At 50.8% G+C, this 15113-nt stretch overlaps 1 long non-coding RNA gene across 1 annotated transcript; it reads left to right on the top strand.

Moving 5' to 3' along the window:
- The first annotated feature begins 4542 nt into the window (after window positions 1-4542).
- Window positions 4543-14384, top strand: LOC307094976. Its single transcript, XR_013813153.1, has 3 exons — window positions 4543-4675; window positions 11367-11496; window positions 12835-14384. It is a non-coding gene; the product is annotated as an uncharacterized lncRNA (long non-coding RNA).
- Window positions 14385-15113: the final 729 nt, after the last annotated feature.

The raw sequence follows: 15113 nt of genomic DNA, 5'->3' as shown, positions 1-15113 counted from the left end.
CCTGCAGACTGAAAGGTCCCAGGTTCGATTCCAGTCAAGGGCACGTACCTTGGTTGCGGGCACATCCCCAGTAGGGGGTGTGCAGGAGGCAGCTGGTCGATGTTTCTAACTCTCTATCTCTCTCCCTTCCTCTCTGTAAAAAAATCAATAAAATATATTTTTGAAAAAAGAAAAGGGGGTGGACGCTGAGTGTGTGAGAGCAATCAGAGGTCAGCGCCTACCTCCCCGCTGGGAACACCCAGGCAGGCCCCACTGCGCACACGAGGTCTAAACATCACCCCCTAACCACTGACTTTGCCGCCCATGAGAATCACCTGGGGGAGGTTTTCAATGCTGCCCAGTCCTGGCTGGTTTGGCTCAGTGGATAGAGCGTGGGCCTGCAGAGGGAAAGGTCCCGGGTTCGATTCCGATCAAGGGCACATGCCCAGGTTGTGGGCTCGATGCCCAGTAGGGGGCCTGCAGGAGGCAGCCGATCAGTGAAGGACGAGTCGGGGTTCCCCAGGCAGAGACGAGGGTGGGCGGGCGGAGGCACCTGCTGAGCAAAGGTGCCTCCTGCTTATCGAAAGTTTACCCTGCGTATCGATAAGCCCAATGGTCCTGAATGGCCTTGACTGATTATTATTTCGGTATTCAGCCCCTGGATGGGAGTTGCGGGTGAGCTGGTTCCCCAGCTGCAAAGGGTAGAGCTCACTGTGGGCTCCACACCCCTCCTCTGTCCCCCTGCACCTTCCCCTCTTCACAGAGGGTCCCGGAAATCGGCAAGTGATTCTTGCCTCCAACAAGAAGCAACCTTCTCTCTCAGGAAACGCAGTCGCGGGCACACTGGTGTTGCCGATTACCCCAACCTGGCTCATTCCAACGGCAGCGTTATTTTAAAAATCGCAGCGCCCTAGCCGGTTTAGCTCAGTGGGTAGAGCGTCGACCTGCAGACTGAAGGGTCCCGGGTTCGATTCCGGTCCAGGGCACATACCCGGGTTGTGGGCTCGATCCCCAGGAGGGGGCGTGCAGGAGGCAGCCAATCAATGATTCTCTCTCATCATTGTTTCTCTCTCTCCCTCTCCCTTTCTCTCTGAAATCAATAAAAAAAAATACTGCGTATATTTTAAAAATCTCAGGAAGAGAGAGAAATCACAGAAAAGGAACACATGACGTAAACACCAATGTTTTGGATCGGGGCTTAAAATCGTCCTGGGACAGTTCTAACCTAAGTCGTCCCACTCATCCATACAGACACATCAGCGCCTGAAATTTCCTCTTAGCCATGTTTTTTGAAGTCCACACTCTGCCCCTTACTCGGGACATCATTTTAATGCGGTTGACGTTAGAAATTACAGGTGTTTTAATATTCGCACTTAAGTGAGTCATACAAAGGCTTTTCTTTTTTATTATCCTCACCCGAGGGTATTTTTCCATTGAGTTTTAGAGAGAGAGGGAAAGACAGAAACATGGATGTGAGAGAAACACATCGATTGGTTGCCTCCTGCACGCGCCCCGACCAGGGCCCAGGCCGGGGAGGAGCCTGCAACCGAGGTCCGTGCCCTTGATGGGAATCAAACCCGGGACCCTTTTCGGTCTGCAGGCCGACGCTCTACCCACTGAGCCACACCGGCCAGGGCTCAAAGGCTTTTTATTTGGCTTAATTATGGTTCCAGCTTCCATCAGAAGTCACACTATTCCCCAAGACCAGCCAAAATGTCTGCAGGAGCCTGCATTCCCCTTTCCATCCTGACATCCCACTGCGGGAGGTGCGGGAAGCCCAGAGCAATGTACCTGACATTGATCTTCTTCACTACCTTTAAGCTGGGAGACGTATACAAGGTTCATTACAAACGCAGGGGCCTCCAGTCGCTCAGCCCTTCCTTCTTGTTCACGAACCTCCTTTTCCCGGTACCAAGAAGAGTCCTCTCACTGGGTTTATTTCTGACAGTAGATGCCCAAGTACCCCTTGGAAGTTCGCTTTGCCAGCCCATCTTGGGACGTAAACCTGACGGCCCATGCCAATAGGAGGGTTCCCCCCGCAAGCCCCTCACCCCCCCCCCCCCCGCGAGAATAAGTAAATTCCGTGACACTAGCCAGTTGGGGGAAGCCACAATGAAAATTCACTACATCACAACATCCACTTGGTTCATTAATCTGTCTGTAGGACCTGGCCTTAATTATTCATGATAATAGCCCTTAATATACTGGTTTGCTGCCGCGCGTTTTGGATCGGTAATGGAGGTCTCCGTCCTTTAAGGACTTATTACAGCTCTCTGCTATTAAATCCTCACCGGGCGGTGGGTGGGGGGAGAGCCCGGCCAGGGTTTTCATGGGAATGTCATGGTCGAAGCATAGTCATCAGACTTTACTGTTCTGAAGACACTTTCATCCTAAGGATCTCAAAGCGCTTTATGGGCCTTCATTAGCGCCAGGAATCCCCCCCCCCCAAGGCACTGGGGTTTTACCGTCTTGGTTTTACAGGCAGAGGAACAAGGCACGGGGCTGGTGAAGGGACTTGCCCAAGGTCACAGGACACATCGGTGGGACACCAGGGAGGGTACAGGCAGGTTTGGGCGGCGACTGTTTTTCTCTAGCCTTCAAGAAACCATTTGCATATCTTTTTTTTTTTTAAAAAAAATTATACTTTCATTGTTTTCAGAGAGGAAGGGAGAGGGAGAGATAGAAACATCAATGATGAGAGAGAATCACTGATTGGCTGCCTCCTGCACGCCCCCTCCTGGGGATCGAGCCTGCAACCTGGGCATGTGCCCTTGACCGGAATCGAACCTGGGGACCCCTCCGTCTGCAGGCCGACGCGCTATCCACTGAGCCACACCGGCCAGGGCCACAAAAACTCTTTTAAAAGTCACAATTCCTCCCTCTCCCACTTCGTATCGCTCAAGGAAGTCCTGTGAAGTGTGCTCACAGCTGCTGCTGTCACGTCCACATGTGCACCCTCTAAAAAGAATTGAGTGTGAGTGTGAGTGTGAGTGTGTGTGTGTGTGGGGGGGGGAGGGGTTGTTCTTATGAAGAGAGACTTCCACCTTCCATTGAATGGGATTTTAATTAAAGGGCCGTTGCTCAAGCTGTGTTTCCCTCTCTCTTCCCCTCGGCTGTTGTGCTGCAGAGTTCTAGATCGTTTCAGCGGCAGCTTATCCTTAGAAAGCCGGCGATTCTTTCTAAACCCTCAAGAAAACAGCCCTGGCTGGTGATGCTCAGTGGTTAGACACAGGGGTCCTCAAACTTTTTAAACAGGGGGCCAGTTCCCTGTCCCTCAGACCGTGGGAGGGCCGGACTATAGTTTTAAAAAAAAAACTAGGAACAAATTCCTACGCACACGGCACATATCTTATTTTGAAGTAAAAAAAACAAAACGGCAAAAACACCCGCAGGTGGCCCGCGGGGCCGTAGCTTGAGGACGCCTGGCGTTAGAGCATTGGCCCGCCCACTGAAGGGTCTCGGGTTCGATTCCCGGTCAAGGGCATACACCTGGGTTGCGGCTAGATTCCCCGGCCCCAGTCCAGGTCCTGTGGCAGGCAACCAATCGATGTGTCTCTCTCACATCAATGTTTCTCTCCCCCCCCACCCCAACTCTCTCTAAAAGGCAATGGGGAAAATATCCTCGGGTGAGGATGAGAGAGAGAGAGAGAGAGGGAGGGAGAGAGATAGAGGAAGGGAGGGAGGGAGGGGAGAGAAGAAAATGCTCTTTACTAATTATTTTTTTTGCTAGTGGCTTCTATAAGATGGGTCCCACGTGGAGGGTGGGTGGATGGGGAGGGGATCTTTTGCAGTTTGTTTTGCTTTCAGTGTGTGCATCTGATCCCAGCTCAGACGGACCCTGAAAACACCGTAAAAGTGTCCGCACTCCCGGTGGGGTGGGGTGGGGTGGGGTGGGGTGGGACGCCAGGAAACCTTCCAGCTCTGTCCTGTGTGACAGACTCCAGAGCGTGTCTACCTCGGGGCGGGCGGGTCACCAGGCCGCTCCGGCGACCCTCCCTAACCTGTACCAGGCTGCGGGCGAGCCCTCCTGTCAAGCTCTGTTTACTCTGGCAAGACTGATGGCATCCAGGTGGATTTCCCAAGCCCCGCGCCTCCCCTCTCCGCCCCCACAGCTGCCCCGGCCCACGACGGCCACGGCTGGCTGCTGCCTTTGCCAACGATGGAATAGTTAGGCGGTGAGTGGCTGTGCAAAACTCCCTTCTGAGAAAGAAGGCTTTTGCTCCTGAGTTCAATCCACCCCCCCCCCCGCCCCCCGCGCCCCGGCTTTCAGCCCCTCACGCGTGCAAGGCCACCATCCCATTCCTCTGCCCTCCCCGCATCGCCCCTGCCCCTGGGTCCCCCGTGGGCGTCTCTGAACATGTGTCTTTTGGCTCCTTCCTGCCCTCGCCTCCCCCCCCGCCCCCCCGCCCCCGCCGGTGAAGCCACCCGCCTGGGAGGGCTGTGCTTGGGGCAGATAATCCTGTTAAGCATCTGGAGGGCCTGGCCAGGGGATGCTCGGCTCAGGAATGTCAGGAGCAGATGGAAGGGCGGGGAGGGGGGCTGCTGGCCCAGGGCTGAGGGAAAACAGGCCGCTGCCCTGGTCCACATCAGCCCGGGGGCTGCCCGCTGGCTCCCGCCGCTGCCGTGATAAGCTGCTGCCCGTGAGGACCGAGGACCCGCGGATGCCGGCCCGAGCATCCCGGAGGAGCGGAGCGTTGTGAGCCCCTTGGACGTGGCAGTGAGCACTGGGGACATGAGTCCCGGGCTCCATTTTTGGGGTGACGTGTGCGGAGGTGGGGGAAGGCAGGGGTGGTGTTCGAGGGCAGGAGAGCAAACACTACGTAACAGGGGGTGACCCCGGAGGGTGGAAGGAGTCCGGGGGGCACGTGAAGGAGCAAAAGGGACCAGGTCAGGGGGACCCAAAGGCAGGGTGTTGTTTTTTCTTTTCCTTCAAATATATTTTTTATTGATTTCAGAGAGGGAGAGATAGAGAGAGAGGGAAACATCCATGATGAGAGAAAGTCATCTATCAGCCGCCTCCTGCACACACACACACACACACACACACACACACACACACAGATACACTGGGGATCGAGCCTGCAACCCAGGCATGTACCCTGAGTAGGAATCGAACCCTGACCTCCTGGTTCATAGATTGATGATCAACCACTGAGCCAGGCAGGTGCGCACACGCGCGCACACACATACACACACACACACACTGGGGATCGAGCCTGCAACCCAGGCATGTACCCTGAGTAGGAATCGAACCCTGACCTCCTGGTTCATAGATCGATGATCAACCACTGAGCCAGGCAGGCGCACACGCACACACTCACACACACACACACACACACACACACACACACACACACACACACACTGGGGATCGAGCCTGCAACCCAGGCATGTACCCCAAGGGGGAATCGAACCCTGACCTCCTGGTTCGTAGATCGATGGTCAACCACTGAGCCAGGCAGGCAAGGTGCTTTTGACAGAGTGGCGGAAGCAAAGGTACAGAGGAAGGCGCGAAGAAGCCCATCACCAGCGATGGAGGGGTGTGGCTGGTGGCAGAGCGCCTGGGAGGTGGGAGGGAAGAGGGAGACTGGGGAGCCAGGCGGGGCCAGGCGCAGAGGGCCTTGAGTGCGAGGCCGAGGGCTTCTTCAGCGGGCAAATCAGAAGTTCTGGAAGGATTAGCCAGGGAGGTGGGAGGGAGACATGCCCCAGGTGGTGTTCTGGAGAAAGTAACCTGGCCTCTGTGTAGGTGGAAATTGCCTGAAAGCAGGAAGCCAGCTGACAGCAGGAACCCACACAGGATTTGATAAGGGCTGGGCGGTGGCTGCCTAACCTACTCACAGTCTAGAGCCCTCTTTCGCCCCTACGCTCCACACCCTTTCTTGGTTAACTTCATTCATCTCCTAGGGCGTGGCTTTAAATGCTACTTCCTCCGGGGAGACCTCCCTGACTGACCCCAGATGAGGCAGGGTCCCCTCGCTATATGTTCCCATAGAAGCCCACTTGCTTTATCATAATCACCTCATTGTGGTTTGTGGGGCGGGGGGAATAATATAAATGTTAGCCTCTTAACCATTTCTAAGTATTCAGCTCAGCAGTGTTGGGTATATTCACATTTCTGTGCTACCTCATTGTCACCATCCATCTCCAGAATCCTTGCATCTTGCAAAACTGAAACGTTGTCCCCACTGGACAATATCTCCCCCTCCCCCTACCGCAGGGAACTACTATCCTACTTTCTGTCTCTATAAATTTGACCACTCTTAGGTACCTCGTATAATAAATGGGACCTTATAGTAGATGTCTTTTTTCTGATTGGCTATTTCATTTTAGCATAAATTCCTCAAGGGTCATCCATGTGGTAGCACATGACACGAGTTCTAACAAGAGTTTTAAAGGTGCAATGGCCCATTTTTTATGTACAACACAGATATGTAAGACCACGTTTAATTTATCCAGTCATCTACTGATGACCACTTGCAGCCTTAAAAAAAAAAAAAACAGCCTAGCTGGTTGGGCTCAGTGGATAGAGCATCGGCCTGTGGACTGAAGGGTCCTGAGTTTGATTCCGGTCAAGGGCTTGTACCTTGGTTGCAGGCTCCTCCCCGGCACGGGCCCTGGTTGGGGCGCGTGCAAGAGCCAACCAACTGATGTGTTTCTCTCACATCGATGTATCCCTCTCTTTCCTTCTCTCTTCCACTCTCTCTATAAAATCAATGGAAAAATATCCTCGGGTGAGGATTAAAAAAAATAAAATAAAGTGACCTCTGATAGAACAGAACAGAGTAAAAATATCAGAGTGTGTTCCCGTCATAGGGGTACTGAGAGGGAGCACCACTTGCCAGAGGTCCATCCTAGTAGCATTAGCAAAACAGAAACAAGATCTGCATCATGTCCCCAGAATTTCGGAACGTGGACCCATCACTTCTCTACCTTGCATGTAGTACGAGTTCGGGGACTAATGACCTTCTATGTTCATAACCCCAGAGGATGGACAGAGAGTTGCCAGCATAGTAGTTTGGAGTAAGAGGATAGAGAAGATGAGGGAGAGCAACTGTGGAAGAAATGTTGGCTGAGAATTTTGGTTCATACTGAACGAATGCACCAAATCCTGAGCAGGACAACTGAGAATAAACTGTTCCAAGAAAATCAAGGATAAAGAAGAAAAAATTAAAGCAAAAGACAGACTACCTACTACAAAGCGGTAATTACAAAGCAGTGGACCAATAATATCAAAAGCCAAAGGGGCAAAGGACCTAAATAGACACTTTTCTAAAGAGGACATAGAGAAGGCCAAGAGACAAATGAAAACACGCTCAAAGTCACTAATCATCTGAGAGATGCAAATGAAAACGACAATGAGGTACCACCTCACACCTGTCAGAATGGCTATCATCAACAAATCAACAAACGACAAGTTGTTGGCGAGGATGTGGAGAAAAAGGAACCCTCGTGCACTGCTGGTGGGAATGCAGACTGGTGCAGCCACTGTGGAGAACAGTATGGAGTTTCCTCAAAAAGTTAAAAATGGAACTCCCATGTGACCCAGTAATACCAGTTCTAGGAATATATCCCAAGGAATCAGAACCACTAATCAGAAAGGACATATGCACCCCTATGTTCATAGCAGCACAATTCACCATAGCTAAGATTTGGAAACAGCCTAAGTGCCCATCAGCAGATGAGTAGGTTAAAAAACTGTGGAACATCTACACAATGGAATACTATGCTGCTGTAAAAAGGAAGGAACTCCTACCATTTGCAACAGCATGGATGGAGAGCATTATGTTAAGCGAAAATAAGCCAGTCGGAGAAAGATAAATATCCATGATCTCACTCACTTGTGGAATATAATGAACAACATAAACTTAGGAACAAAAATAGAGCCAGAGTCACAGAAGCATGAAACAGACTGTCCAACCTCAGAGGGAAGACAGGGAAGGGGGGTTAGAGAGCAACCAAAGGACTTGTGTGCATGCATATGAGCATAACCCAGGGACACAGACAGTAGGGGGGTGAGGGCCTGTACTGAGGGGGGAGGAACAGCCAGGGAGAGGTCAACAGGGGAAAGAGGAGACATGCATAATACTTTAAACAATAAAGAATTTTTTTTAAAAAGCCAAATGGTTCTAATGGAGTAACATCATCAATGTACTGAAGAAGAAAAAACATCCATTCGGAATCCTCACACAGCTTCGCTATCTTCACGAGTGACAGCAAAATAAATACCTGTTTTCAGATTTACAAATGCCAAGGGCGTTTTCCATTGACAGATCCTCACTGAGAAGACCACCGAAGGATGTGCTTCAGCAAGAAGAAAAGTAAACCCCAAAGCGGTGAAATAAGTGCAATGAGTGCCCCAAAGAGGGGAAAGGATGTTGGTAGATTCACTATGGAGTATAAATTTGGGTGAGACATTCAGTACCTGAAGATGCATAAGTCAAAAAGGAAATGTTGTAACCTGGGGAAAAAAAAACCCAAAGAGATAATTCACCAGTTTTAATCGGGAAGAACTTGATCTGCTGGAGACTGTCTTTGTCCAGCTACTCAGCAGACGAGGGATGAGTGACCAGCTTCTACCGGCTGATCTATACTCCATAAGGCATTTCAAGGAAGACTTAGGTTAGCTAACCTGAAGCCATCCCTGGTCTGTTCTTCATGTTCGGATCCAGGAGCTTCCTAAGGGAGTCGCCGGCAAGCTTTGGATGGAACCTTTGGCACTGGTTCCAGGGAGGGTTCCCCATGTTCAAATGCGTCACGGGGTGGATGTGGGGGCTTTCAGCAATCCAGTCCCGCAAGTCTTCCAGACAAACACAGCGTAAAGACTTCTTGAGGAACTCAAACTTAAAGGAAGAAGGGACATGGGGCCTATGAAAAAATTCTGCAGCACTCAAGAAGATGTACGATCCCAAGGAACATCTCCCATCTCGAGTCAGTTACCTTGAAGATAAAGCTGCCTTGTGTTTCCGATGAGATAAAGGAACTCGTCAGGTCATTCCATGAAGAGGTCGGCCAAAAAGAGAGAGAGTGGAACGAAATGACACCCATCAACCAGGAAATCAGGTCTTTTGAGAATGATATACACCAAGTGCCAAGTAAATCAATCTAAAATATTTTCAATGAAGTATGGAGACAATAGATATGAAGAACAGGATGCTCCCCCAACAGCCAAACGGTGACTAAAACATTCCTGCAAAGACGAAACAGCTAGTTAAGAATCCTATCTAATAAAGATGGAATATGCAAATTGACCGTCACACCATCACAAAGATGGCGGCGCCCATAGCCACAAGATGGCGGTGCCCAGTCCCCTCAGCCCTGCCGGAGTCCCACAGTCCTTTCAGCCCAGCCGGGGGCCGGGGGGGGGGGGAAAGGCGGGTGCATGGTGCGGCCGGACCCACCTGCAGCCCTCCAGGGCCGGCCCAAGTCACAGGCAAGCCTTGGATGGCGGCTGCCCAGCCGGCCAGGGCCACCCGAGGCTCAGGTAACCAGGGCCAGCCAAGGCTTGTGCTGCCGGCAGTGGCAGCAGCAGAGGTGTGATGGGGGCATCGCCTTCCCCTGATCGCCGGGTCGCCTCCCCCACCCCCGAGGGCTCCCACACTGTGAGAGGGAGCAGGCCGCTCTGAGGGAACACCCACTCCAGTGCATGAATTTTCATGCACCGGGCCTCTAGTCAATTATTAAAGTGCCCAGAATTAGGGTGGTGGGGAGAAGACTGACATTGAGAATCTAGAAGATATAGTCTTAAACCTCAGGGAAAATTATAATTATAATCTGATACTCAGTTGGGGGAGGGAGTAAGGTCACATTAAACGGGTTAAAATCAAGCTTGCTTCATAGATCTCTTCTAAAATAGTCCATTTAAGCCCTAGCTGGTGTGGCTCAGCGGATAGAGCGTCAGCCTGTGGACTGAAGGGTCCCAGGTTCGATTCCGGTCAAGGGCACATGCCTGGGTTGCGGGCTCGATCCCCAGTAGGGGGCATGCAGGAGGCAGACGATCAAGATTCTCTCTCATCATTGATGTTTCTCTCTCTCTCTCTCTCTCCTTCTCCCTTCCTTGCTCAAATGAACAAAAGTATATTATAAAATAAAATAATAAAATAGTCAATTTAAGTTTAAAAAAAAAAGGAAGTGGAAACTCTGCAGCCCCCTGAAGTATAGCTGTGACCCACAAGGATCTCTTCTAGCCACCGGTTCTTTGTTCATTACAAAGAAAACAGAAAGAGCGACTAAGATTTGCAGAGACTGAAAGACATTGATAATCTCAGAGCTGTTTATGCAGCTCGTCTTCAAAAGCATTCGCCTCACTGTGGTCAGGTTTCGTGACAGCCCCATGAAGGCCCAGGCCTCTGTGAACTCGCCTACCTGGCCGCGTGAGCTGCACCTGGCCACGCTCTCCTAACAAACCACAGGAGTGACGGGACGTCGCCTCCGAGATTAGGTTACAGACAGATCCTGGCTTCCATCCTGCTCACCACCTCTGTGCTCTCTTGCCTTCTCCCCTGCTTGCTCTGAACTTGATCCCCAGTGTGGGGTGTGCAGGAGGCAGCCGATCCATGATTCTCTCTCATCATGGGTGTTTCTATCTCTCTCTCCCTCTTCCTTCCTCTCTGAAATCAATTAAAAAAATATTTTATTTTTTTTTAAAAAAAGAGCCGAAACCGGTTTGGCTCAGTGAATAGAGCGTCGGCCTGCGGACTGAAAGGTCCCAGGTTCGGTTCCGGTCAAGGGCATGTACCTTGGTTGCGGGCACATCCCCAGTGGGGGGTGTGCAGGAGGCAGCTGGTCGATGTTTCTCTCTCATCGATGTTTCTGGCTCTCTATCCCTCTCTCTTCCTCACTGTAATAAATCAATAAAATACGAAAAGAAAAAAAAAAGAGAGAGAGAGGCCAGGAGAGGGCTGACTGAAGAACCAAAGGGTTGTTCTGTCAGGAAACTGGGTGTCTCTATAGGATCAAAGCAGGAACAAAGGTGTGAGAAAGGGAAACTGAAGCCCAATGAGGCCCCAGGAGGGTAGGGATGGGCAGACCACATGAACACTGAAATCCAGGAACGAATGAAAATCCAGTGGGTGCCAAGTTCTAAGCCAATCGCCAGTACCAGCAGTGGATGATGGGAAATGACCAGGAAGTGACAGTACCGCTGGGTTCGATTCCGGGCAAGGGCACATGACGGGGTTGCGGGCTCGATCCCCAATAGGGGGCATGCAGGAGGCAGCCGATCAATGATTCCCTCTCATCATGGATGTTTCTCTCTCTCTCCCCCTCTCCCTTCCTCCCTGAAATCAATAAAAATATATTTTAAAAATAAAAATAAAAATAAATGATTTAAAAGAAGAATTATTTGTGGAATAAACAAATGACTTTCATCCATCTTCCTCGCTTTACAGGTGAGAAGACGGGAACCCCAAGAGATGAAACGGATTGCTCCATGTTACACAGCTAGAATTCAGCTAGCCAAAGCGACCTACCTCCTTACGAAACCACAAAGAATGTGTTTCCTTCCCAACCTTGTCAGAGGTGACTGATGATTTCATTCTTTTATTATCTCAAAACTATTTAAATGGCATTTGTCATTCCTTGGGAGCCGGGGTGGAATATCCCAAAAATCGAATGAATAAAGGGAGTGGTTACAAAACCTTTCCTTGTGGCCTCGAGGGTTTTACTCAACTTATTGGAAATGCGTCAGCTGTATGCCTCTCTGACAGGCATATCCAAAGAGGCTGGTCCTGTAACCAGGCCCTCACCAGTGTGCCAACATTTCATCATTCTCTTCTCTCCTGGTGCCGTGGCCTCATCTTCGTTAAGACCCAGGAAATCAGCCCTCGCTGGTTTGGCCCAGCCTGTGGGCTGAAGGGTCCCGGGTTAGATTCCTGGATTTAAATGTTCATGTGGCCTGCCCATCCCTACAATCCTAGGGTCTCAGGGGCACATGCCCGGGTTGAGGGTTCAGTCCCCAGTAGGGGGCATGCAGCCAATCAGTGATTCTTTCATCATTGATGTTTCTAGCTTTCTCCCCCTTTCCCTTCATCTCTGAAATATATATGCATATATATATACACACACACACACATATACACGTCTACACTAATGAAAGAGAAACATGCAAATTGACCATCACTCCGCTACACCCACCAGCCAATCAGAGTGAGTATGCAAATTAACCCAACAAAGACAGCTTAGGAGGAAGAGGGAGGGAAAGCAGAAAGTGTGGGGCGGCAGCGCAGCGGGAGGGAAGCCCACCTCGGCAGGCTTCACTGCCTTCTCTGCTTCGCTCAGGCCGCAGGAAGCCCTATTCTTGCAGGAATCTTCCTGCAATGGGCCTCTAGTATCCTACCGAATAATAGACAAATATGCAAATTGACCGCACCTTCGCTACGGCCAAGCCACGCCCACCAGCCAAGCCACGCCACGCCCACCAGCCAATCAGGACGAGTATGCAAATTACCCCAACAAAGATGGTGGTTAATTTGCATATCAAGACAGTGTAGAAAGAAGCCAAGAGCTGCAGAAGGGAGCAAAGCTGCGGAGAAGCAAGCAAGCCGGGGGGGTGGGGGAGGAGAAGGGAGGAGCCGAGGCGGGGCCGGGGGAGAAGGAAGGAAAGCAGGCGGGCTGGCGGAGAAGGGAGAAAAGCAGGCGGACTGGCGGAGAAGGCTGAGCGGGGAAGAAGGGAGGAGAGCAGGCGGGGGCGGGGGAGAGTGCAGCAGGAAACCCTATTGCAGGATTCTTCCTGCAACGGGAACGCTAGTATATATATATATTTTAAAGACTCAGAAAATCAGGAAGAAACACAACACACACACACACACACACTACAGCTGTCCACCCATAATCATCATAGATTTTTTTTCCCCACAGACTCTACAGGATTAAAGAAATGAAGCAGCCTCCGGTTGAGTAGGTCTGAGACTGTTAACGCGTTCCCGGCTATTATCCTGGAAGCACAGTGAACACGTCTCCCCCCAAAGGCCATCGTCCCTTACGGGATCCAACTGAAGAAGGAGGGTGGTGACACGCTCCTCCTTCCCACTGGACCAACATTTCAAAGCTCCGAGTGTGTGGTAAATCTAGCCAAAGATAAAGATTTGCAGGTGTTTTTTGCATAAAAGCTAGAGGGGCAGATGTATCTGAAACGTGCTTCCAACCCAGTGGGGCAGCTGCAACCCATTAGGGGGTGTCCTGACGAGAGAAAGTGAGAGGGGAAGGCTGGGGCCGAAAACCTGCTCTGCAGGAATGCACGTGTGGGGATGTGCGGGGACCCTCCCAATGTGTGGGGACCCTTCCGTCAGGATCGGAGGACGACACCGAGGTCCTGAAAAAGGTTACCGTTCCAGGGGTAAACATACATCTCTGCCAAATAACCCCATTCCTCTTCTTTCTTCCCTTCGGTCCAGTTATCTTTGAAATGTCAGGGCCTTCTCTGTGCTCAAGTACACCTACATGTTTTCCTGTTTAAGACTTGGCAGGCGCCTCTGATAAAGAGAACATTCTCCCCCTTTGAATGCGCGGGCCCTCCTCTCCCAACACTCACGGAGGGCGACCCGTGTCCCGACTCGGCTTCTCACACTCCCAACAGAACAAAGCCAAGGTGTCACCGCTGGCATGACGTGCCGGTTACTCACCGGCTGTTGTGCGCCCCGTTCCAGACTCCCAAGGAAACCACTAACTTTTATGAATGTGTGTGTGTGTGGCAAAGGCTGCTGTTGCAAAATGCCCGCAGCTGTGAAAGGGATTCGGAGGTGTGTGATCCCAGAACGGACGTGAAGAAAGTCACTGGATTGTCGTTGAGATGCAGGCTCTATGCCCAGGGCTTGCTTTTGGTCCCCGCCTTCCGCAGCCTCGGATTAAACTTCAGTGACCTGGCTGGATGTGAGCATAACATGCCGCCAGGGCCTCCTTCACGGAGCACACGGGGTCTGTTTCCTGTATAAGGTCTCTCACTCACTTTCCTGGCCTTCTGACAAGCCATTAGTGCTGGGCATTTGGTTAATTACTAAACTCCTGGTGACAGGCTCAACTGGCCTGTTAAAACGTGTGTTGTCATTTGAAGATGAAAAGCCACACCTCTGGGAAAAGTTGGGTGTCCAAACAGATTTGGCCTGCGGACGGACTGAAGGGCCCGGGGGTTCGATTCCAGTCAAGGGGACATGACCAGGTTGTGGGCTTGATCCCCAGTAGGGGGCGTTACCAAAGGCAGCCGATCAATGGTTCTCTCTCATCATTGATGGTTCCATCTCTCTCTCTCCCTCTCCCTGTCTCTCTGCAATCCATAAAAATGTATTTTTAAAGAAATAAGAAAACAGATTTGATATTTAAGAGGTGTTGGAAGTTACCGTCTGACAAAATGGATTTCCAAGCACAGTTAGCAAGGCATTTTTAGAAGTCTTCAATTATGCCATTTACAAGAAGGTGCCTTTTAAGAAGCTACAGGTTTTTAAGTCAGGAACCTGTTTTTAAAGCTCTTCCATGTATTCACTTATGGGTCATGCCCATATTCATGAAGCACCTACTGTGTACAGAAGAGCACTGTGCTAAATTCGAGAAGAATCAACAGTCCCTTCAAAAATTAAGGGGTGTGCCAGGGCACTTCTGGACAATATTTTACTTAAGATCAAGGAGAAAATCATGACTAAAGCATCAGCATGCTTTGGTTGGAATACTCCCCTCACGTGACCCAGGGTTTGTGGATCGAGGGCCTGTGTTAGGAGGGTCTCTCCTAAGTCCTCTATCACCAACGTCATTTAAAAGTGAACGAATGAGCCCAACCAGCATGGCTCAGTGGTGGAGTGTCAACCTATGAACCACGAGGTCACGGTTCGATTCCCAGTCCGGGCACATGCCCGGGTTGCGTGCTTATCCCCAGTGTGGGGCGTGCAGGAGGCGGCCGATCCATGATTCTCTCTCATCATTGATGTTTCTCTCTTCTCTCTCTCTCTCTCTCCCCCTCTCCCTTCCTCTCTGAAACCAATAAAAATATATGAATCTACACTAATAAAAGAGAAACATGCAAATTGACCATCACTCCGCTACGCCCACCAGCCAATTAGAGCGAGTATGCAAATTAACCCAACAAAGAGGGTGGTTAATTTGCATACGCAGATGCAGAGTGAAGACTGAAAACAGCATAGAAGGAAGAA

The sequence above is a fragment of the Cnephaeus nilssonii genome (assembly GCF_951640355.1).
Source record: "Cnephaeus nilssonii genome assembly, chromosome: 24".
NCBI lineage: Eukaryota > Metazoa > Chordata > Mammalia > Chiroptera > Vespertilionidae > Cnephaeus > Cnephaeus nilssonii.
This window is presented reverse-complemented; position numbering and strand designations above follow the sequence as displayed.